Source organism: Sciurus carolinensis, chromosome 16 (genome assembly GCF_902686445.1).
Source record: "Sciurus carolinensis chromosome 16, mSciCar1.2, whole genome shotgun sequence".
Taxonomy (NCBI): Eukaryota; Metazoa; Chordata; class Mammalia; order Rodentia; family Sciuridae; genus Sciurus; species Sciurus carolinensis.
This window is the reverse complement of record NC_062228.1, coordinates 7,774,947-7,799,306: the sequence shown is the minus strand read 5'-3', so window position 1 is coordinate 7,799,306 and position 24,360 is coordinate 7,774,947. Positions and strand designations below refer to the sequence as shown.

The following is a 24,360-nucleotide window of genomic DNA, read 5'->3' as shown; positions in this document are numbered from 1 at the left end:
CTCTCATTCTTTCATGTCCAGGTCGAAGCCCAGCCAATTACTAAACTATCGAGAAAGAAACAATGGCTAATTAAGATGAACTTTAAGGGGGGCGGGCTTAATTAATTTGATCTTTATCTGAAACTCTTTCTAATTGAAGTAAACTTCAGAAGTTCTATGGATCAATGCCTCAGACTCTTTGTACAAGTGTGCACAGTGTGCTGCTTTAGAAAGAGAAGGTGTGAGACCCGGCGCCAGCCAGCGCGTTAAATTAGTGCTGACCTTCAGCCCCTTCTCCAGGCGCCGCTTATGAAAACCCTCGTGCGCATGGACAAATAGAAGCCACGACTGGTGCAGACCTGAGGTGGGGTCTGGGGCCACAGTAAAGTGTTTTCAAACAAGCAGGTCAGATTCTTGGCCTCTGCCTTAATTGTACGTTAATTTATGAATTCACCTATTCATCTCTCCCATAACTGTTCATGGGGCAGCTGTGACCAGGGCCATCTGGAGCACGTTGAATATAGAGTAAAAACGTAGCAAGACCACAGCCTCCCTCCCAGGGCTAATAGTCCAGAGAGGGAGATAAAGAACTTAGCAGGCACAGCACTGTCACTGGAGGGTCGCAAGGAGGGTGGCTGAGTTCATGGTGAGCTGTGTGTCTCCAGGTTGGTAGGGGTCGGTCTCTGTTCTGGTAGAACTTTATGGTGAATTTTGAATACTAAGCAGATAATTAAACTATGAAGCCCCAAGAAGACTCTAAGACCAAGGGCATGAGAGTCCTAGCCAGTGTGAGTTGTGGGGCAGACTGAAGGCAGGCGACGTCAGGCAAACGATATCAGGTTTAGGGGAAAGGGAAGTGTCAGGAGGGAGGAGCCAGGGCCAGGGGCCGAAAGGAGCGTGGGTTTTATGCAGGTACACTGGAAGTCACTGAGAGGGGTTCACGGCACTGTCGCTAGGGTCTGATCCATGGTGGGAGAACAGATTGTAGGGGACTTTCCTGCTAGGGCATCAGCTAGAGTGGCACAGGACCTTCTGAAATGGAGGAGAGACTCAGCTGCTCTGTGATGGGCTGTGCTGGTGACTGCAACCCTGTGCTGCTTCCCCGGTGTCAGGGTGGCTGGCCAGCCCGGGACTTCCATGGAAGTTCCCAGAGTCTCCGGGGGCTCTGCAAGGCAGCCACCCTGCGGTACCTGGGGAGGCTCCTGTTGCTCCTCCCTCTACCTGCAGGGCTGGCATTTGCTTCTCTTGAAGAAAACTGGTCATCCTGGACTGTAATCCCAGTTCTTCCACTAATGGCCTTGGACACACCAATGAAAGTCCCCAAGCTTCCAGTGTCTCATGTGCATCCCCTTGAGCAATTGTGAGCATTGAATGATACAGCACAAATGTGGCCTGTCACTTAACGACCAAAGGGTGACCTTTAGAGAGGATTTTCTAGGCCCGGTGCTAAGCTTTCTGTGCATCCATGATCTCGTTTAGCAGGCACAGGAACTCTGTGTGGCACCTTTTGTTTTTAATCCCCTTTTAAAGACAAGCACAGTGAGGTGAAGTTATGGGCCCAAGATCACAGTCCTGCAGGTGGAGGGCTGGGCGTGAGCCCGGTGTTCCCTCCCCACTTGGCAGCTGTTTTAGGGTCGCTATGCTTGTCCTTTACCAGGTGACTTAGGCAGCAGCTGCTCTGTGCCAGTCACAGTGTTTGGCAGCATCTGCATATGACAGATTCACCTCTGTGTCTGTTCTTCCACAACATTCCACCAGGGAAACACCAGAGCGTGGTTTTGGGGTGCCTGGAGTGGATGGAACCTCCACAACTCCGTAAGAGCTGCAGCAGGGGCCGGACTTAGCAAGCACAAGTACAAGATGCCCAGTAAATCCAAACTGTAGAAAAGTCGTAATTTCCAGGAGAGGTGTGTCCCAAACAGCACACTGTGCAATTTGTTCAGAGGAAGTGAGGGAGAGGGCCAGGGAACTGGAGGCTGGAGGATGAGTGGAGCTGAGGCAGGTTCACTGGGAACCAGCAGTGTGCCGGGGAGAGGAGCACCCAGCCTGGCAGCTGGCAAGTAAGGGCATTGGAGCAGAGCGACAGCTGAAGGCACATTACCAGGAAGGGCAGAGGGCGGCTCAGAAGTGCGGATGGGTCTGAGCAAGAGGGAACGGCATGCTCAGGCAAGGCAGGGCTGAGTAGGCCTGGGATGTTGCAGTAGGGAAGAGCTCTTGTCTTTATACCTGACGGGGTTACTGAGTGTGGGCACTCAGTGGATTCCCGATTGAACAATTTGTAGGTCCCAAGGGGACAAGGTGAACAGTGAATGAGTGACTGTGGATTAGGTTGAAAAAAGAGAAGCTACTTCTGTGCATGATGCTTTAGATCTGAGAAGAACAATAGGTCTGCTGCAGAGAAGGCAGTAGGGACGTGCCCAGGAGTTCTATGCAGAAGATGAAAAGAAGGGGAACGAAAATATGTTAGGTAGCTCTTAAGTGCCAGGTGCTGTGCTGGGTCCGGGGAAAATGCAGGCAGCAGAGACAGACCTTCCTGTTTTGTAGAGGAGACAGGCAAAGACTGCACCAAATAAGGTGGAATTGCCCAGAGCCCAGAGAACACAGCAGGTACTGAAGTGATGTGCATCTCGAAGGTGTTGATTAGCCAGGTTCAGGGTCATGTTGGGGAGTATGTATACGGCAGGGATGAGAGCCAATGGGGAGAAGTAGGAATTGGGTCCCACTGTCAGCTCACAGGACTCTGTGGGTCCCACAGAGGGGGTCTAGTTTATCTTAGGTAGAGAGTTGGGGTCAGTGACTTACCAAGATTTAATGTCAAGAATGTTGATCTATCCCAGGGATGCAATTGGGAATGGCAACACTCACTGGCTGCAGGGACACCAGTCAGAACATCACTAGGAAGCTGGGGACCTTGGCTATGTCAGGGGGCAGATTGGAGAGGAGTAAGAGAGACTTCTTATGGGCTATTGTGCGGTTTTTATGACACCTCTGTGTTGTTTCCCATAGGGTAAAGGAAAAGTTTACCACTGATGAAACTTTTTAAAAAGAAGCAAAAACAATAAATAAGGAAGAGGAATAAACTTGAGGTTGCAACTCCCATGGGGAAAGTGTGAACAAGGGGAGAGAAAGGAGTGGCCTGCTTTGGAGAGGCCCTTGTCCCAAAGGCACTGCACTGGGGGCCTCTGGAGATGGGGCCACGCTTTGCTCCACGTAGCTGGCTCCAGGGTGGGGTGGGGACCCTCCGGAGACATCCCAGCTACCTGCATCATTCCCTGGGGACTGGATCCCTTCACGCCAGTGTGAGAACGGCCCCCTTGCTGACCACTGGGTCATCCAGAGGCTAAGAAAGTGCAGGGAACATCAGGGTGAGGAGAAGGAACCATTAGTTAGGCAGTAGTAACATGACTTAGGAGAAAGTGACCGTGAACTTATACCTGCTAAATTCTAACCTTTATTTTCCACAACCAGCTCGGAGCCCTGAGTCAGGAAGATCTCATCTCATCCTTATTTATATCTGCCTGCAAAGGCTTTTCCCAAATAAGGTCTCATTCACAGGTTCTGGGCAACATATTGTTTTGGGGGTGCCACCATCCCACCTGCTAGAGAGACACATGCCCTCAAGAGAAAAAAAGAAAAAAGAAAAAAGAAATCTGATTTGGGAGGACAGAAGTCTGGAATCAACTCTGAGTAACACCAATGACATAAATGGTTTTTTCATGTGCTTTGGGCTTGGCAGGCACTTGGCTAACGTCCCCTTCAGATCTCTCTTCGAACCCATGTGGCTCAGGTATCATCACAACCCTGGCCTTATCAAAGGAGGCCCATGAAACCCAGAGAGAGGCAGCAACTAGCTCAGAGCCCCACAACTAGGAAGTGAGAACCAGGATGTAAATGTAGCCAGGCTATCTTCAGAGCCCTGTTAAATCATTAAGGTGCACACACACACGCGCGCGCACACACACATGCAAGGGCGCATCTTTTTGAGTTCTGGTAAGCACCAGAAGAACAAAGCAAGATATAAATGCACTGCTGGAGGCTGATGTGTTAGGTTAAAAGATGACAGGAGAAGAAGGGACACTCCACTGTTCGGTTGCTTTTGTCTTGTCCATCAAAGGGAATGAGCTTAAACTGAAGGGAACAGTCATGGTCCGCAAGAGAACAGAAGCCCAAGATGTGAATGATAAGGAGAACCCTCATCCAGGGCGAATGGATTCAGGTCCTCAGGGAGGGTGTTGTACCAGGATCCACATGCTCTGATCCACAGAACCCGGGCACTCCCTGACATCGAACCTGGGAGTCAACAAAGCTGAAAGACCCTCAAGACCTTGATCTGATCGCTCTCTCCAACAAGTAACTTACTGTGGAACTTTAAGCAACCACCTTGTCAATTTAAATCCCACTTTTTTTTATACCAGGGATTGAAGGGGCACTTAATCATGGAGCAACATCGCCAGCACTTTTTATTTTTTATTTTGAAACAGGGTCTCACTAAGTTACCTAGGACCTCACTAAGTTGCTGAAACCTCACTAAGTTGCTTTGAACTTGTGATCCTCCTGCCTCAGTCTCCCAAGTTGCTGGGATTACAGGCGTGCATCACTGCACCTGGCTCAATACCATTTTTAAATTTATAAAACCAGCTTTCTCCATACAGTCTGAAGACTTAGATAACTTATTGGATTTTTTGTACACTGATGATTTCATGGATGACATTCTGTAGATTTCTTTCTGTTTCAGAATTTGTAGCATGTTGTGGTCTCAACTTCATAGGGCTGTGGAAGGGCTAAATACATGAATGCACATGGAACACTTATCATGGTGTCTGATTTAAGATGTTTTACCCCATTACTATCCCAAAAAAGTGGATGAACAGGGTTCCCTCTCCAATTAAAAAAAAAAATTCCCATCCAAAATTACAGTGTAAATTATAACTAATTTGGCACAATATCTATATTTGAAATTTTTCTATTGGACACAGAAACATTTTATATGTCTCAAAAGAAAGAATCATGATGCTAGATTTTCTAAACCTTAAATCAGTTTTAGAGATACTGAACCAGGGCAGGAGTTGATGAACTTTTTCTGTAAAAGGAGAGATCAAAAATAGTTTAGGCTTTGCAGATCACTTAAGGTTTCTTTTGCAACTGTTTCACTCTGCAATTTTAGTGGGAAAGAAGCCATAGAGAATATACAAATGAAGAGGCATGGCTGTGTTCCAATAAAACTTTATTTACAAAAACAGAGGTCGACCGGGTTTGGCATGCAGGACACAGTATTTTGACCCCTGAATGAGGGGGCTGAGAAAGTTTGTGCATAGCACTAGTAATTCTTGAGGCTTCCAGGGAAACAGGGTAGTGTCTGGGAGGGAGTCTCTGAACAGGAAATGAGTTGATTTTCAAAAGAGAGAAAAGCAGATGAAGAATTCCAGAAGGAATAAGCCTGATTTTGGTCCTGAGGCTCAGAATACCTTGCCCAAGGCAATTTGCACTGTCAGTGGCTGCTAGGAGCTTGAACCCTGCTCTCTGGCCTCGGAGGGTGCATACTGAGTGCTCCACTTCCCAGACCTGGAAGGGACAGGGAGTTAGCCCGCAGTACAGGGAAGGTCTCTGTGGGTGTTCAGAGGAAGCTGATTGGATCTTTAAAATTTGAAAGGGTTTTACAAGTCGACTTTCTGAAGAATGGCTAAGGGTCCAGAAGGGGTAGCAGGGTAGGGGAAGAGTTTTGGTGACAGCTGCCTAGAAGGTGAAGAACTAGCTCCCAGGTCGGGGCTTCTTGTCAACCTTCCCATATTCTAGTCAGTTGCAGAGGGACATTGATTTTCTTGTATTCGTTATGAGACCATGTGCTTTATATTCTTAAAGCCATTTTACTCTCTGACGTATCTATTTTCTCAGAGGGGTCAGGGGTGGCCGAGTGTCCATGGATAGATCAAGTCGCAAATTATCATTTGACAAGAGAGAAAGCCGTGAGGTGTCCATTTGACAAGGTCACACCTAGCCAGCATTTGGAAAACTTGCTGCAGGTGTGTCTGCTCCACCCGGTGTGACCCAAAAGCAACGAAGGCAGACATGTTGTTTTCCCAGCCATGGCTTAGAATCCTCTGTCTATCTGGATGATATGCATGCATTTTGGTTAATCATGGTAAGGCCCCTGGTGAAGCCTCAAACTGTCTCAGGTCTATCTTGCTTTAGCTCTTTTGATCTTCAGAATGAGTTCAATGGAGGACATGCAAGAATTCCATCTTAGAAAGGAGGGAACAGTGCTCAGTCGTAGAGACCGGAGTGTGTGGGGTGGTGCTACGTCCCCTGGAAATACCCTTTGTGGAGTTTTGCTTTCTTGCTGGTGACTGCTGTAAACTCATACTGAGGCAAAAGTCTTAGCTTTGCTGGTTCCTTGAGCTATGAGAATCTGAGTCAACTCCTGAAACTCCCTGAAACCTCAGTTTCTTTTTCTGTGCAGTGAGGATGAGGATCTCCAGCCCTCTGAGCTGTAAGGATTAAGTGAAATAGCAAAAGTCGCTTTCTTCTCTGTAGCCTGCATCTAGGAAACACCTATGAAGGTGATTAGCACCTGGCATGCAGTAGGTGTCTAATACATGTCACCTCCCTGAGAGTCTCTCATTTGTCTCTGGCTGATTTTCAATGGGCACCGCCTGGCCAGGATCATCTTTGCGGTTTACTTACTCGAAGAGCGTAGATCTGTTCAAAAGGCCAGATTTTATTTTGTTTTTGGAACAGGAAAACAAGGAAATGAAATTTGAAACATTTCGGGTAATATCAGTTTGGGGGACCACTCGGTTATGCTGGAGAAGAAAACACAGGAAAAAGAGTTCCAAATCTGTGTAGGTTTGGGGTGGGGGCAGGGCCCTAGAGAAGAACAACGCATTCCTCTTTTTTTTTTGATCCGTTGCCAGTTTCTTAATGAAATAGGGCAAGAGGGAGCTAATTCTCTTCAGAGTCTAAAGTCCCTTGAGCCAAGCCGGCGCTTGTACGAAGACAGAGCTTATTGAGGCTGGGCAGGGGAGTTGTCACCGTGATCTGGGAGTCTTCGTTTGGCCAACGTAACTCCATTAGGTTTTGGAAGTGGACCCAGGTGTCAGGGAGGGATCTGAAAGTGCTGCTGTCCAACCAGCTGGTAATTAAAACGGAACCCTTTGAAGAATTGCTGGTCACAACGGGCTGTGCCACCCTAGGATCTGATTGAATTCCAGGAAGCTGCTGCCTAAGCTTTGGTTGGCTTCCTGCAGTCCTGTGTTGCCTATATATTTACCGCCGAGGACATAGCTGGACACAGCCCTGGGTGCAGCCGGGTGCAGCGTGCGCCCTGCTCGCCGCCCTATGGCTGCAGCTCTGAAGCCCGTGGCTGCCTCTTGAGCCCTCCCCCAGCCCAACAAGGGCCTGCAAGTGCCCCTTTCCCGCCGCGACTTTTTAAACACTCCTCTTTCACTTCCCACATTCTGCTTCTTGTTCTTCCTGGAGAACTGGGCCTGGCAAGTGACACGGGGGCACGTTAGGTTAAAGGAAACCTTATTTTCCCCTTTCTGCTAGAAAAATTGGAGGTCCCCGAGTCTCCAGGTCTTTGAAACCCAGTTCCTCAAAAGAAGAGGGCTGTGGGTGACCGGCTCACAAATGGGTCTTGATAATCTAACTCTAGCCTGACCGAACTGGTCTTTAGAGAAGTGAGAGTTTGCATCAGACCTTTGCTTCCAGAAAGCTTTATATAGGAAAAAAGTGTCCAGTGGCTGAAATGCCACACCACTGGTATCTGATATAGTTTTGGGTCCAAAGTGGAATTCATAAGCAAAAGAAAGTGGTAAAATTATTATTATTATTTTTTTTAAATTTGCCTTCCAAAATCTCCATCTAGGGTGTTAAAATTTTTAAAAAATTGTACAGTAAACAATGAAATAGAATGTACTCCAAAATATGATGGATGCGGTCTATGTCAGTGGTGTCTCTCCCACTGGAAGAACCCCCTCAGCAAACCTGTTCTGTGCTATGCTATGAACACAAAATTTTGCTCATCTTTTTTTTTTATTTCCAGCAGTAATAAGTGACTCTAGAAAATGGTGTTGTTCTAATGTGTAATCTAAGTAAAATCAGCATGCTCTCCGTCTAATATGACTTCAAAACAAATTCAAAATTGCTCTCTTCCAACTTGATTATCTTTCCTAATCCCTTCTTACAAGTAAACATTGGTTAGATAGTTAATTTCCATTCTACAGGAAGAATACACACATAAATAAGCACTAAATGGTCACAGAAACTAGGAAAAGATTATAGATTAGGACAAGGTCAACAAATCAGTTCACAAAAACTCAATTTTATTGGGAAACCAAGATATCTCAATTAAAGCGTACTTGTGCCTTTTTTTACCTATCACACAGGCACATCTATTTGTTCCCTGCTGGGCTCCATGCAGGTGAAGCACAGCCTGCAGAGCTCAGGTCTGTTCTCCTGCAGGAGGGCAGAGGTTATCTGTTCATGCGGCAGGGCAATCCAATTTTATGGTTCAACTTCCTTTGTGCCCAGATCATTCCAAGCATAATTTGTTGCTAGCACGCATTTCATTTTTAAAGAAGGAAATGCTGTAACATTGTAAGTGGTGGATCTGAAGGAGACTAAAGTTCTAAGGTCTCTTGCTTAAAGACATTGCTTCTGCAGAGCCAGGAAAGGGCTGAGCATGATTTTGTTAGCCATCCAAATATTTTCCAACATCTGGACCCTTACACCTAGGTTCACTTTTGAGCAGAGATGGAGGAGAGGGTAGAGCTGCAGAGGAAATGCCCTGACTATGGGCAGGGTGGGCCCCTTGAAGTCAAATCCAGAGGACCTGGAGGTAGTCATCCATAGGGAGGGGAGGACCACTCATGGAAGACAGAGCACCAGGCCACCTATTATGAGAGACTCAGTCAGTAGGCCAAGGAAGATACACCCCACACGGATCCCACTCCCTGAACATCCAGGAGCCAGGCATGGGGCTCACTAATGTGAGGCCTGAGTTTGGAAATTTGCTCTGGCTTCTCCAAGCAGGATCCCATGAGTTGGGGAGATGAGGGAATTCACTCTTGGTCACCTGGCAAGTATCTGGATTTCATTTAGTACAGTGATGTTCTTTCTGCTTACAAAACTAAGATGTGTTTATTTAAGAAAAAATTGGATCACTTACATCAATTGGGATGGTTACTAGCAAAAAAAGGTAATAGTTGCAACAAGTGTTGGCAAGAATATGGAGAAATTGGAACCCTTGTACACTGTAGGTGAGAATACAAAATGGTGTGTCAGTCTGGGTAACGGTATAGTGGTTCCCCAAAAAGAAAATAGAAGTACCATATAATAGAGCAATACCAATTCTTGCAAAGCTGTAAAACAAGAACGAAGGCTGCTGTCTAGGTTCATGTGGGAAGTGGCTTCAGATGTTTCAAGACACAAAGCGGAGTCACTGGAAGACCGAAGCACCTCAGTTTCCCATGTATTTGATACTTAGCAAATCGATCCATAATGAGATCAAGTCCCTTAACAAATAAAGAGCTAATGCAGACCTAATCCCACATGGAAGATGAAAAATGGTTCTTAATCTTTTGCCTGACCTGAAAAACCAGACCTGTGAGCACGTGTGGCTGCTACTCCCATCAGTCAAGGTGTGTGAGTAGAAAGACCTGTGGCAAGGAAGGGGCGGGGTCCTTGGGAGGGCTGCAGAGAGAACTGAAATGCCAGCAGACTCTGTCCAGGGCTTTAATACGGCAACAACAGAACATTAAACAACAAGGGGCCTTCTCAGCATGGGCCCCTGCATGGCTGTGAGCTCCCGCCGCCACCAAGCTGGCCTGGGTTGAGTGGACCCTCAAGGTCAGTACGCTTTACACCGTCCACTTCTATGTCATCAGAAAGGTTCATAAGAAGGATCGTCTTTAGATTTAGAGGCAAAGAAAATCTGAACTTTGGGGATTGTCGGGGAGGGGAATGTTTTTTAAAAGACTATCTGCCCAGTGGGAATTGGTTAGCACTTCCGGTTCTGCTCAGCATGCTTCTTACTTCCTGGTGTCATGGCCAGACAGGCTTCAGAAGGCACGAGGACCACTCATTCTAAGGAGAAGGGCTAAATCCCCCTGAAGTGTGCACTTTAAATATGTATTTGTTTTCAACAGGTTGGAGCTGCAGAAGGACAGGAGGACCCTTCCTGATGTGAAGGAAGGAAGCCCCGAGGGCAGGAAGGGAGATGCCCCAGCCCTTCCTGGAGGGGACCTTCCAGGGGTGAGTCTGGAGTGACCATGGAAGATCTGTTGGACAGAGGGGAAACTGGAAGGGACTCCCCAGGGGAAGAAGGGAGTGATGTGTCCCAGGGAGGGAAGGAGGATCAGCACTGAGTTTCCATAAAGGACACGTGGGGCAGCCAGGGTTTCACAGACAGCACAGGGGCTGATGGTGACGAGGGCCTCCCCAAACAAGAATGGGTCTTTGTGACCGGCCCCACTTCTGCTTGGTGGCATTCTTCCTTCCGAGCTTCATTTTCCCTTTCAGAGAAGACAAGAAGCAGAGGCAGCCCAGCAACAGTGGGTGTGCCCAGCAGGGTCAGAGCTGGCGAGAACTCCTGCCTGAGCATGCTAGGAAGAGACCATGCCCAAGGACCTGCCAGGTCCAGAGCTGAACGGCGAGTGTCGGACACGCGTTCCTGACTGCAGAGGCTTGTGGGGCACTGGGGCAGAAGTCAGGGCCGTGGAGCTGCAAAACCAGGCTGGAATCTCCTCCCTCCTTCCCCCTCTTCACCCCTTCACTGAGCAGTGTAACCTCAGACCTGGTGTTTAGGCCTGTGAGCTCCAGTCATCTCATCCCTAAATGAGAATCGCAGCAATGAAACACTTTTGCACAACGTCTGCAATTAAGCAGCGCTACATCGGAGCAGTATACGGAGATTTCTTTCAAACTTTACAACCAAAGGCTGTGGTCATCCTCATTTTGCAAATGAGCGAACTGAGGCACAGAAAGCTGAAGCAACTTGCCCAAGGTCACACAGCCACTACAGAGTAGAACAGAGATTTAAACCCAGGTCACTTGACCATTCTGCTGCCTTCTTTAGGGATGCGGAAAGAAAATCACCAGAACCCTACATAAGATTACCAAGGCTGTGACTGATTCTCAACAAATGTAACTCCATTCTATTGGCTCCCATTTCTTGTTCCTCTGAAGCTCAGGGGTGCTGTGGTATCATTTCTTCATTCTAATTCCATATTGAGTTCTGCAGAGATAACCCAGGAAGGTGAAATAATTGGCTTAAGGTCACCTGGCATGGACACCCCAAGGCTGAAAAGGTAATCCAGCACCTTCCGTTTCACTCCAGGGGGCTTCTCAACTTCCTGTGTGGGCCAAGTGGCTTGCATTTTGCGTTTTCTTTTCTTTTGTAATTTGGTGGGGATTTTTCTCTTTTTCAAGTTTGGAGAGTGAGACTGCTGGAGCTACAAATTAATGAACGCAGACATAATCTTGGTTTGGATTTATTTACATCTTCCATAAATCATATTTATTGAGTGCCTGGGGTGTACAAGTCGTTGTGAGAGGTCCCACACATTAAAGCAAGGAAAAAATAAACATTCCAGACACTTGGTGTATACTGCAGACTACTTAAATATCCAAAGGCATCAAATAAATCATCAGACTGTTTAGAAATAGGCTCTGGCACGCTCCCTGCAAAGCTTCAGACAAACCCCACGATTGTGCAACTTGCACGGGGGGCTGGTCTCCACGCGGCACTGGGGATCGTTGCCAACAGGACTGAGTGCAGCGGGTCAGAGGTCCCAGGAGTTGTCCATGTTTTGTAATTTGGGGAGATGGCAGCCTCCTTCGCAATCTCCCTACTCGGACTAACATCTCCAAACCAGCAATAAAAAGAAATGCAAAGGTAAAACTCACGCAACGTGCCGTTTGCTATTATGCCAACCCACCCCAGAAGCCACATCCACCTCCTTTAAAGGTGTTGCGAGTGCGACTGGTGGAGGCAAAGTCTGGTTGGCAGCAGGCACGCACACGAAACGCGTATAGGCGCCTGTGTCACCTGCCTCCTTTAAGATGGATAGAGAGGATGAGAGGAGATCTGCATGCACACCGCTCTTTCAACTACAAACCCTTCTACGCAAACAGAAAGCCCTCCTTAGAGTGTGACTGATCCCCTCTGCAAGTTCCAGCTGAATGGAACGGTGGCTTTTCCTCAATTTAAACTTCCAGTGGACATGAAACCACTTCCTCTTGTTGCATATCTTTTTGCTCAGCAGTAGGGTTCAATTCTTCCTTGGCGCACTTAGGAGTCAGTGAGCGCCCGCTTGGGTCAGGCCCTGTGCTAGGCACTGGGGAGATGGAGGGAAATAGCAGGACCTTGAGGGGCCCACAGCCCACAGAACACACAAGCACCAGCAATTGCAATCTGCCATGGGAACAGCGGAGGTCTTCCCAGAGGCTGCCTGAAGTCTGGGTGACGGCCAGGGAGGCGTTCTGAGCTCAGATCACAGCTGCGCTTTTACGCTAAGCCACAGAGTATGAACTCTATGCTAGACGCGATAGGGAGATGTCAAGGATTATTATACAAGGAGTGACAGTATCAGATTTGCCTTTTAGAAGCCTCTCTCTTCTATCATTTCCCTTTTCAAGTTCCCTGTACTTTTGAGAATAAAAATGAATGCTTGAGCAATGATCTCGTACGCTTCAGACAAATTCCTCCAGGTTAGATTGCTCAGCAGGGATGATTTTGAGCCAAAATGATCGCCCAGGTTGAAAACATACACAGTGACAGAAGTGTGGTGCAGAAATGTTCAAGGTTTAGAATGAAAGGAGGGAAGAAAAAAAATGAGAGAATACATGGAGGAAAAGAAGGGAGAGAGGGGGCAGAAGAAAAAAAGGGAGAAGGATGGGAAGGAGAGAAGGAAGATAGAGGTTTTATACTATATATGCACAAAACTTGACCTTGCTCTTTGCTGATGACATAAACCAGATCGGTTCCTTAACTCATGTGAACCTCGGGTTCCTTACTTAGAAGAAAGGGAAGCCCTAATAATTTCTCATCTAGCTGGTACAGATGAGATGACCACCCTTGACCACGAGGCTAGCCATGCCCCAAAGCCAGGCTCTCCCTTCCGCAGTACGGAGTCCTTACTAGGCACAGCCACATCTGTCAGGCCCCTTTGTCTCCTGCTGTGGCCACGTCACCAAGTCCCCTAAGGGAATGTGAACAATAGTTGTGTGCCATTTCTGGGTCAACATTTTTAAAAAACAGGACATGCCCTCTGCATGCCATCCTCTGCTTCTGATGGCTTGTGAGCAGATGATGTTGAGGACCTAAGGAATTGTGGAACCAAGACAAAAGGAGCCCTAGTTCCTGAGTCACTGCCTGGAAGAGAGTCCCTCCCAACCAGGATCTCCTGATTGGACTCTTGGGGAATGAGGCATCTTGCATTAAGCCACTAAAATTTTAAGGTTGGTTGTTATAGCAGCTGGCACTACCCTAAGTAACATGGTGAGTTAACTCAGGCATGCGTAGGAATGAGCAGTGTTTAGTAAACACCAGCTGAAGGGAGATGCAGTACACCAGCCTCTGGCATTTTCGTTTTTACGCACAAAAGACAAAGTACGATTTTGAGGTGATTATTCTTCACCAGTGTCTTTGGGAGAAACCTCGAATCAGTCAGCCCCCAACAAGATGATCTCTTTAAGGGAAGACAAAGCCAACACTGGATTTCTTTCCTCCCCTCCCCCTTGAAAAGCATCCTGCCAAATTCTAACTGCCATTATTTAGAAAGTTCTTCAATTTAAAAAGTTACCATCTACTCACCGCCCTGGCGAAGCTGTCCATTGCTAAGAAATGGAGCGCAGCCAACTGATTAGTTTTGATGGACTGCAGTGTGGAAATCCAGTCCGTGTCACTGAAGTGCCTGTTCATCCAATTAACCAAATTACGGTGGGGAGCTCTGGCCAAGCGCAACACTTAGTGGACCGCTGCTCGGGGAGGCCAGGGATGGAGGAGGAGCCGGCTTTGTCAAATGCCTGCTTGTTCCTGCCTCGTCTTCAGGCCAAAAGGAGGGCCAAGTGGAGAAAAGCACCTTCTCTACCCGCCTCTTGTCTGCCCTGGACACTTGGATGTGGCTCTTTAAACCAAGGTCTTCGTATTCCTGTTACCACCAGCAGTGTCCTTACTTTTTACTGAGTTATTTCACACCAACTTTTAAAGCACCTACTCTGTGCTGGGCCCTGGAGTTGCTACTGGGAATATAGCAAAGTGCAAAGCATCCAAGGCCACGATGCCTTTCTGGATGCACATTCTAGCCGGGAGGAAAAAATGGTCCCCTGTAACATTTTTCAACCTTGACCCTCTTGGCATGGGGATCGGGTGGGAGAGGGCGCTGGCTGGTGCATTGTTGAATGGCATCCCCGGCGTGAACCCCTCCATGCCAGTAGCTCACCAGCTCCCCTACCTAGTTGTGACGACATAAATGTCTCCAGGCGTTGCCAGATGCCCCGCAGGGAGCAGATTAGCCCCCTTGCCCTTCACCCTCCATGGAGAACCTGGGCTCAACGGTTAGGTGAATAGAGAAGTGAGTAACTGGTTGTGAGACAGGACGCTGGGGCAGCAGAGAGATGGGATGGCAGTGGGAACACGGGATGGAGGGAGACGGCAGGTTAGCGTTTGCTCTCCAGGGAGGTGGCACTGAAGCTGGAAGTGGGCAGAGGCAGGGTCGGCTGTGGAAAGAGAGGCACGCAGGCAGAGGGACAAGGGCCTGCAGCACCGAAGTGAGGGGCAGGTGCCAGGAGGAACCAGGCGCCCGCAGGGCCAAGTGGAGCAGGCTTGGGCGCACGATAGGGCTGGGAAGAGCACAGGTGCAGATTCCAGCTTTTATCACCAAGGCGAGAGTCTGGATTTTATTTCAAGCAGAACAAAGACAGGCAGGTAGTGTAGGCAGGTGCTGGAGCTGGAGCGCCTTGCCTCGGTTTCCCCATCTGTCCTGGGGACAGGAGCGCGCCTGTCTCCTGGAGTTGTGGAGAGGATCGACTACACCTCTGCTCACAGAGTGTGGAGGCTGCTGCTGGGTAGCAGGAGGCCAGGCGGGGCCCGGGGCGGTGCTCACACTGACTGGCGCTGCTCTGAGAACCAGAGCGCAGGACACTTTGGTAGCTCAACTTGAAATGAGCAATGGCAGAAATGGGCGAATGCCAGCAGTCAGGGTGCCCACGTGGGACAGTGGGTGGCCCAGCTTGCCCCTGGCGATGGGCTGTTGATTGACTGGCTGTGGGAGGGTGTTGAGTGGGGAATGGTTCCATCCGCTTTTACATTTTTAAAATATAACTCTGGCTACTGTGTAGAGTGGATTGGGAGTCAGGGTTGGGGTGGACCCATGGGGACCGGTTAGGTGACCGTGGCAATTACATAGTTAGGGATGGTCCCTTCAACCACTTGCTGATGATGGTGTGGAGCTCAGAATTAGAGCTGAGATGCATCCTGGGGAGGGAAGGGATGCACGTGGCTGTGGAGTGGAGATGATGAAAGGGTGGAATCAAGGTGAAGTTTCTGGAGTTGGCAGCCATGTGGAGGCGACGTGCTCACTAAATACCACCATTGCTACCCGCTACTAAGAACAACGGGGACAAACCACACAGACTATTGCCTTTCCTCATGCATCTGCGTATGGTCACAGGTAACTTCCATATGCTTCACCAACCCTCTCCAAGGTCATGTGATGAGATTTAGACTTTGTGACAAGACTCAGAGAAGCTAAAGGACTTTTGCAAAGCCACCCAAGGTGTAGTGGCCCAGGAGGTTCACAGTAAGCCTCTTTCTGACTGGAGAGACCGCACCCACCACACGGCTGGTCCCACTTTCTTTCCAATCTGAATCTGCTCCACAGATGCCCCCAGCCAACAAAGAGGGGCCTTCTTGCTCTTGGGGTATCTTTGGGGTGGGTGTCAGAGTGCTTCCCAAATAAGGAAACCAGGACAGACTGCAACCTGGGGTGGTCAGGATTGACTTCAGTCTTGGCTCCTCTACTTCCAAACACTTCTCCAAAGCTTCCTGAGTCTTTTTTTCTTATCATCTTTTATAAGGATTCCCAGAGGTAGCTATAAATATCCCGGGCAAGTCGGCACCGTCACCACCATCACCACCACCATCCCCATCAACCTTACTAACTTCATCATCAAAACAAAAATCACATTTGTTGAATGCTAACGATGTTGTAGGTACAGAGCAAGACGGCTCACCCTATTGAAGCCTATAGAAAAGTGAGTCATGCTATTCACCCAACGTATAGATGCAATAGCCAAGTCTTGGAAAAGATCAAAGAAATTCCTCCAATTCCAGGGCCAGTGATTGGCAGAACTAAAGTGCAAACCCATTTTAAGAGTTCTTGGGCCAAGTACTTGTTATTGCAATTAACTTGCTCTCCATACATATGTAAATATCCCTTGGGTAATTTTTCATCCTTCCTGATAAGGCACTTACAGAAAAGAAGCCCTCCTGACATGACTGACAGTCTCCTCAGTTGGTAAACACTCTGTTGCAGTCGAAAAAGTTAAGGCTTGTCAGAACAAACGGATGTGGTCTAGGAGAGGTTTTCGGCTCTCTCTGGGTGACATCACATCATCCAATAAAGAAATATGTCCATTGTCACAAATCTGAAACCATGACGAATTGTGCTTGTGGGGTTTAATCAGTCGAAGAAGAAAAAAACAAAACACAACAACAACAAAATGAAAGCCCCCCCCACGCCAAATCAAACAAGAAAGTTCTCCCCCCACACCCTATTTGCATGTCCTGGTTCTCAACCCTGCTTCTTTCACCCGGAGTGGTCCTAGCACAGGGTAGACAACCCTAAGGACTTCCTAGGTGAGCATCTGCCTTGAACATCCAGGCTGCAATGGCCTCTTTACCAGGTAGAGAGCTAGCATATCTGGAACTGGACACTTGCATCATAGAGTCGGGACCCACAGACAGGCAGGCAGACCACTCTCGAGGAGCCCTGTGGGGCTCGGGTAGGTACACCCGCCACCACCATAATCGTAAGTGGAAACTCTTTCCATTTCGCTTGAAAACAGATTGCGGGGCTGTGCTGTTGTTTGTGTCCATGGTGTCGATACTATCCTTGGCTTAGAGACATGCCCTGTGCGAGTGTCATGAATGCAAATTTTGTGGTAAAGGCCATTTATATTAGCAAACTCCTGACTTTTGATCAATAATCTTTAAAATGTCATCTGGATTATGTCTCTCTTTGGATTATTTATTAGAATTCTTCCTGCTGCACATGGCTGGCAGATGTGCGTGTCTTTGGCAAGAGGTCTGGGAGTTTGTAAGTGGTTTATTGACTTGGTCTTCCTGCCCCCACCTTCCCCAGCACCACCCCCTCCCCCCTCCCTTTTTTTTTTTTTTTGATGAGTTGGTACAGTGACAGAGAAGCCAATCTCACTCAGGGTGTGGCTCTGCACCCCGTAGGTGAAATCAGCCCGAAGACTGCAGCTATGTGTCCTCGGAGAACTTGCAAAGGGTCATGTTTGCTCACCACCAGACGGCCACTGTCCCCTTCAGTGGAACACTGGTCATAACCTTGAAGAGGCTTCAGAGGGCTGACCCCCTCTGATGCTCCCTGTTAGCTTGGAGCTGGGGTTTCTGAACACCTCCTACCATGCAGTCTCCTTAGGCGGGATGAAAACAGCCCAGGAGTTAGGAATCCTTATATGTATTTCGTAGATGAGAAAACCGAGGACCCAATCAGGCTACGTGACTCCATGACTAAATCTGGGCCATTAGACCCAAGCGGCTGACGTTCTACACAGCCATGTTTCCCAAACCAATCCGTTCCTATGGACCTCGCAGGAGGTTAAGCAGAGAGCCCCTTGTCCAAACGGGGGTAGTTGTGAACATGAAAGGGACACCATAAAGAACTGTGTGTGGACGACAGCAGGCGCCAGGACAGTCGCAGACAGCCCAGGACCCCGGGCTGCCTGGAGCACATCTCCCACATCCTATCCAGACCCATGGGGTTGGCCCTCCAGGGAAGGGGCTTGGGACCTGCCCTCTGATGAGCCTCCCAGACAACTCTTATTGCTGCCAAGTGGTCCCTGAGTCCTAGTTAGCGGCTTCAGAGTCACGCAGGGAGCTTATTAGAAAACTGACTTGTGGCTCCACCTCCCCCTGCTTATTTATATGAGGTGCGTCTGGTCTGGGACTCAAAATTTTGCATCTTAATCACGAGCTTCTTGCTTTATTTAGGAATCTCTATCACGTATATAAGGATCAAATTCGACTTCAACTTCATGGGGTCACATTTAAATTATTTAGAATCCTGCTTAGCACGTACAAATACTTCACTAACCATACGCTGGCCAGCTTTCTTTTTACCCGTGCCAGATTTTCTCCAACCTACGGACTGATTTCTATAGTCTTCTTGTTTCTTATTACATTTGTATAGTGTTTTGTCTGACTATCTTATAATATATAATCTGTCTTCCAAACATTTGACCATCATACTGCCACCTGACATCTGGTCATAATGTCTCTCTGTTCAAAATAAAGTTTGGGTAACTGTTCCCATTCCATTTAACTTTGTTCCAAAATACAACAGGGATAGGAATGTGCTGAAATAATGACATGCTAAAAGAGAGAGAACAAACTTAAATTCTGAAAACAGAAAATGATATCATTAAAAATATCACTCTTTCAAGCTTTATAATGGCTACATAGCTTTCCATCTTAAGTGTAAATCGTACTTCAGTTAGCTAGTTGTGTCTTATTAGGCATTAAGAGGCTTCGAAGTTTCGGTACTATAATTATTATTTACCTGTTTGTATGCTTTGATTAGCTTTAATAATTTCCTCCAGATAAAGTCAGAGGAATTATTTTGAATTTGGTAAATTCGATTTTGTTATGAATGAGATCTGAAACATGAATAAGAACCTCATTCCCCGTGTTTCTTTGAAGCGGGGCTCATTCTTTGTAATTCCTTTTCCCACCTCATCTTTTTCTAAGGAAAAACAGGGCCAAGAATTGGCTACAATGATGAATACTTGGTAGATAATAAAAAAAATAAATGATATTCTGCAAACCGGAAAAAAAAAATGGGTCACTCTTTGTTTAATGGCAAAGAAAAATAAAAGGCTTTCTCTTTCATGTTGAAATCCAAATAATGCCTTGGGAAGCTCGGGGCTTCACCGTCAAGGCAGGGAGCAGAATTCGGAAACCGAGATTGGACCACAAACAGGAAGGTGGCCGCGCAATCGCTCAAGGCACATGTGTGCGCTGGGACCTGGATTCCTGATTGGACCGTACGCTCGTAACAGACAGCCTGAACAACAGAACGGTCACTGGAAAAGAGCGCCACTTGGAGATCCGTCCACACGGTCTGATTTTTAAACACCTAGCTACCGTCCTCCCACGGCGGTTTGCTTACATCCTAGGGACAGCTGTCAAAGGATACTCTTGGAATTTGACAAAAACCATCCCACTGCCTTTCTTTATTTCTCTCTTTCTTGAGTTCACAAATAAAATGCAAGCTCACTGCATGGGAGACTCACCAGAGTTACTAGTGACAGTTATACTGAATCTGAACCCAGACCCGGCCAGGTAACTGCTTGGTGAAGTCGATCGAGCTCCCACACCCAGCACCTGGAAGGGGATCTGTGCTCCGAGGGCCCAGGACAACGCTGTGTGTGGCATTTGCTGGCATTTGCTGGGTGTCCTGCCCAGCACGAAGCCTCCGTGCAGCAGTGGGGTCCTTGCTGGAGGAATACAACCTTCCCTTTCGACTGTGCACAGCACGGGGGGAACAAAAGTGTATGTGCAAAGCCCTGGACCCCTCCAGGCAGGACTCTGCCTCCCGTGAGTGCGCCCCTGGCCTCGGCAGCGGGCTGTGTGCTGCAGATGTGTGGTGCTGTGTGGGGCGGCGAGCCAGGACTCTCAGTGGGAACATTTGCATAGCACGATAGCGTTGACAAGGAGCGCCGGCCTCGAATCCAAAGCGAAGTTGTCCCCTGGACCCGTTTTTAATGGGCATCGACGACTTTTGTCCTCTGCACGGCTGGAGTACATCTTCCCTGACATGGCTCCCAGCCCTCCCTATTAGCCAGCAAAGTTCTTGTGCTTTGCACGCACTGAGCAAGAAACAAAAGTGGCAGGGCAGTGTCAGAGAAAGATCCGAGACGGGGTTTCAGATGATATGCTAGCTGTCAGCATGGCCGGGCTGGGGACGGTCTGGCCATTATCCAGGTCCGCAGAGGTTTCAACAGCCCAGTCCCAGCTCAGGGGCCTCACATTCCCGTCCCTGCACATCCTGGGCTAAGAGCACGGAGGTCTCCTCTTAACTCCCTGCCAGGGTGCAGGGGATGGGGCTCAGGAACCACAGGTCCTTTTGTCCCAGGCAAGAACAGCAGGTCAAAAGCCATCACCATCTCCTCTCCTCCCTGGGAGAAGACAGGGAAAATGTATATAATTTTTTAAATTAGGAAAAAGGAAATACACTCTCTCTCTCTCTTTTTTTTAATATTGTCCTTTCAAGGATGTCTCTATTTGCATAGTTTGAGCCTCTTCCCCTACCCAGCACCAACATTAGTGTGACCTTTTCCTGCTAATTGGAAAATCTTACGGAAATAAACCCTGTCAGAAAATGAGAAGTGACTCCCCCTTTGGATGGCCAAACGACCTCAGAGGGGGAAAGAAGTTCTGAATTTCTGCTCCTTTTGCACACACTGCAAAATCTTTATTACTTCGGAGAGCCTTGAAGCTCAGTAATGCCCCTCCAGTGCCAAGCGGAGTAAATAAATTTCTTCTTATGACCACTTTGGAGAAACACACAACCAGATTCACTCAGCAGGGATAGATAGTGGACAGGATAATGAAGAGAGAATAAGAATATGATCGGGGTTTACAGCCTCTTCTGTCTCTTTAAAGGGTTTTAATCCTTCAGAAACAGGATACGGGGTCCATTTCCTTAAAGATACAGTGTCCCTTCTGGGAGGAGTAATGTTATAAAAAGCTAAGATGTAACATCTATCTCACAATATTGATTGGCACTTTAGTGTGATAAAAGGGGTTGAACCTGAAGGGGAAAAGAGGGAAAAAGGTAAGTGAGAATTACTCTTTGAAGAATTCAAAGCGTCCCTATAATATCAGGCCCAACTCCAATGACCGAGAAACCAAAGCTCCAAATGCGCCTGGTGACATCCCTCAACGTGACTCCCCATCAGGGCAAGTTTCGGAACCTCGGCTTCCCCTCCACCAGGAAACAAACACCGTTTCAAAAGCAATTTGATGATTCTGATGGCGCACTCCGGCAACTCTTAAACTGACCCCAAATGAGTCAGGCCCACTATTCTGATCCGAGGTCATAGGCCTCAACCGCGAGGTCCTGCCTCTGGAGAGGTGCTTGGTTAAGCGTGACCCAGCTGCCCAGTGCCCAGCCTGACGAAGCTGGTTTCATGGACTCTCTGGTCTGCCCCCTACCCCTCACCCAGCACCCTGAGCCCACACCCTTTGCTGTCCCTCCCGGACATGCTAAGTGGCTGTGACGGTCTAACAAGTCAGCTAACCTTTGTTGGTCACTCACTCCAGGTGGCTCAGTGGTAGAGCACTTGCCTAGCAATGCAGGAGGCCCTAGGTTCAATTCTCCAGGACTGAGAGAAAAGTGACTGGGGAATTCTCACTGTTTCTCAGTTCCACCCCTGGGTTTCAAACACTCCTTCTGTATGAGCTTCAAGGTTTATCAGTCCAGTCTATCGAATAGGAAAATTGGCTCCGACGGGTCCTCTGTCTTGACTGAGGACACGCAGCACCTGAAGGGCAGGGTGGTCAGAGCATGGTCCTCCCACTGTCTGGCTCTCCTGGGGCTCCTGCTCCAGCCTTGTGGCTTTTGTTCTGTTTTTGATGGCAGTGCCTTATTTACTAGGAAGTGGCATAACCGTGGTTTCAAAATCCACATCTCCATGCAGAAGGATCATGGAGTCCCTCAATTTCTGAGGCAAGAATCCTGGGAAGTCTAAATTTCAGAACCTTGAAATTGTGGATTTGGGGAATTTTGGAAGCACCGAATCCTTTTCTCAAGACGTCCCTGAGATTTCTCTTCTCTGGGGCGGACTCCACCTCAGCCATGGAGTGTCCACTCCCACCCTCCGGGGTGTCCAGTGAGGACGTGAGCTAAGAGCCTGCACAGCAGCATGCTGGGAGCTTGGGTAGCTGTGCCAGGGATGGGCTTTGGGGGGCGCTGCCTTCTTCACTTTGTCACCCTGGGAAAAAATACAATGCCACCAAAATGCCAAGCACCCCGTTTATGAAGCCCGGGGCAAGCAGGCAGGGCTGCTGTCCAGTGTGGAAAAGTCGCTGCTGAGATGGCGCTGTTCCTCCTTCTGGCCCTGTTCCTGCCTCCAGATCTGAGCTGCCCAAGAAGTGTCCATCCAGAGCTCTGGGCAGCCAGGGACTCACTCGGGGCTGGTTCCTCAGAGAAGTGGCACCTGCTTCAGGGACCTGGGAAAGTGACCGAGTCACAAAATGTCCTGCCAAAGGGCTGAGGCAGCCACACCCTTGACTCAGAATTAGGTCATCCGCTCTGCTCCAGGAGGGTTTAGGGCCAACTTCTGGGCACGAATAACGTCACCCAGAGACGCCCGTCACCTGCTTTTGTCATTGCAGGACTTCTTAGCCAGGGTCACGTACTCCACCTCTTCTAGAGTTGCAAAGAGCATTCCAGGGCATTTTGGTGCCCAAGTGGGTCCAGCAGCTGGGAGTAAGGAGGCGTCGGAACACAGAGGTGAGATCATGAGGAGCGGACCAGAGAGAGATGGGTGGATTCCAGACTCTGCCCTTCAACAGCTGCGGGTCTTGGGCAGTTTCTCTAACTCCCCAAACCTGAGAACTGTCACATGAGATGATAATGGCTGTTGTCCATGGAGCACCTTCTTCTAGGGCTGTGCTACCCAGTGCCTCGATAAACAACCACCTGATCAGCTGAGGATTATTTATCTTTTTAATAGATTACAAAACGAGAAGTCAAATACCCAAAGTCATTCAGCCACTGAAAAGCAGAGACCATTAGAAGCTAGCACTTGACTTTCAATGGTATCAGTCGACAGGGTGGCTTCTCAACCCAGCACCGCTGACGTTTTGAACCAGATACTTCTTTGTGGTGGGGGACTGTCCCTTGCATTACAGAATGCTTAGCTCGATGCCAGTAGCACCCCCTGCACACCCCCACCTAAATGTCTGCAGATGTCACTCCCATGCAGGGATCTGCTGAAATTGATGGCGAATCCAATGGGACGGAGGTGTCAGGATGCAGAACCTGGAATGTGGAGTATTAATACATTGTCTGCTGTTATTATGTCTTAAAAGTTGGAATCTCTTCCTTATAATTAGCGTGAAGGGTAGAGAAAGAAAGAGGAACAAATGTCAGGCTTCTCTGTCTCCAGGATGATACCAGATAAATAAATAGATAAATAAATAAAATTAAGAAAAATATGCAAACTCTTTGAGAAAAATTTCAAAGCACTTTGAGATGGTGAGACTGGCCATAGTGGGGTGTGTCCTCTTGTGCACCCAATGGCACAAAGCCGAGTGCCCAGTAAGTTCCCAAGCGCACGCACTGGGGTGAGAGCTGGGCCAGGAGAGCATCCTCTGTGTGGATCCTGTCATGTCAGGCCCTGCTGGGAGCCTCCACCTCCTCCCATGAGCCCTGTGAGGTGGGCTCTTGCTTTTCCACCTTTCCAGAAGGTCAGCTGAGGTTCTGGGAGAGCAAGGGACTTGGCTGAAGATGTATATTCAGTCTGCAGCACAACCAGGATTCAAAAACTTTCTAACGGTGCTCCTAACTCCTGGGAGCCCTGAAGGAAAAGTCAAAAAGTTGGCTCCCAACTCTTCTTTAGTGTTTTGTGGATGAGAATGGTCATCTCTTAGCACCAGGGCCACCCTGCAGTGTTTCCTAGGCCTGTGGACTTTTCTGGAAACCCCTGCACATCTACTGGTAGGTCACGGCCTTGTCCAAGGCCAGGGGTGCAGGATAAAGACGTGTGACCAGACCATGTCAATGCAAGGTTGAGGGGTGACAGGCAAGGAGAGCCAGAGAAGCCCCGGGTGCAAAGTGGAGGAGCCCAGGAGCAGGAACACGGCGGGACGTGCTGATGCGTGTGCCTGACTGCCCCCCGCCAGCGGTCGGGTTTGGGAGGCAGCGGGGAATCACAGATGCCCCCACAACTCACTTCTCCTTTCAGGGGCAAGAGGGGTTGGTGTTGGGGAGGGAAAAAGGCAGGGCACCCCTTATGTCCACATGTCCAAGGGAACACTGTGCCGGCCTGGGACACATGGCACTCCGCAGGCGTATTTCAGCCAACTTCCCTCCGCTCTGCACCCTCGTGCCCAGAGCTGTGGAAGAC

The 24,360-nt window shown here is 48.6% G+C and overlaps 1 protein-coding gene across 1 annotated transcript in view; it reads right to left on the bottom strand.

Annotated features, from left to right (window-relative positions):
• Maf (MAF bZIP transcription factor) overlaps positions 1 to 24,360 on the bottom strand; it is a 311,104-nt gene that overhangs the window by 80,273 nt on the left and 206,471 nt on the right. The window lies entirely within an intron of this gene.